Source organism: Octopus bimaculoides, chromosome 4 (genome assembly GCF_001194135.2).
Source record: "Octopus bimaculoides isolate UCB-OBI-ISO-001 chromosome 4, ASM119413v2, whole genome shotgun sequence".
NCBI lineage: Eukaryota > Metazoa > Mollusca > Cephalopoda > Octopoda > Octopodidae > Octopus > Octopus bimaculoides.
Genome location: NC_068984.1, coordinates 69335638 through 69336583, shown reverse-complemented (window position 1 = coordinate 69336583; position 946 = coordinate 69335638).

The following is a 946-nucleotide window of genomic DNA, read 5'->3' as shown; positions in this document are numbered from 1 at the left end:
CCTTCACCATCTTCACAGGTATGAGATGCCATCCTCTGTGGCTTAGCTCCCACAACTCTTCAAGATTGCATAGATTCTTCTGATGAACTCTTCTCTTTAGTTCTGTCCACATTTACTCAATGATATTTAAGTCAGGGCTCTGAGCTAGCCAATCTTTCAATATGGTAACACCTTCATCATCCAGACTCTGTTGTGATGCATGTGATATGTGGCATGGAGCTGTCATGCTGACAAATCTCACCTTCATCCAATTCTGGTAGAAAATTATTCTTCAGCAACTGGATGTATTTGGCACTTTTCAAGTTACTGTCAGTTTTAACCAATTTTCTTGAACCATCACTTTTTATGTATCCCCACAGCATCATACTCTTACCCACAAATGTCAGGTTTTCGTCGGGTAATGTGGGTCATTTCATTTTCCTGGAGGCTTTCTGACAAATTCCCACTTATTTGAAAGTAAAACAAAAGAAATAGAAGCATTCTATTTGTAGTCACACACAACATCATGCATTCTACCATTCATTATGTTACAAATCTACATGTCACCAGACTTATGGCCTTCCAGCAGCCAACCTTTTGACCCAGGGCAGCACTACCTCTTCCAGGCACTGGATGTAGGCCTCCGTGTGGAGTCTGGAGCCATGTGGGAAGATGAATGGAGACATAATGTCAGTATCACAAGTGAACACTCCAATCACCATGATGCTGACTGGATGTTTGATTTTTATCACTCTCGGTACATGTCCTCACATTGCACTGTCCTTAGATTGACACACTGAAATGTTCATTTTGGAGCTTCTGGTGCAAATGCCAAGCAGTACAGCATGTCGTTTCCAAATTTCTGGCAGAATGAATTGTGCTGTTTTTCTGACATGTGTCTCTCTCTCTCTCTCTCTCTCTCTCTCTATATATATATATATATATATATATATATATATATATATAT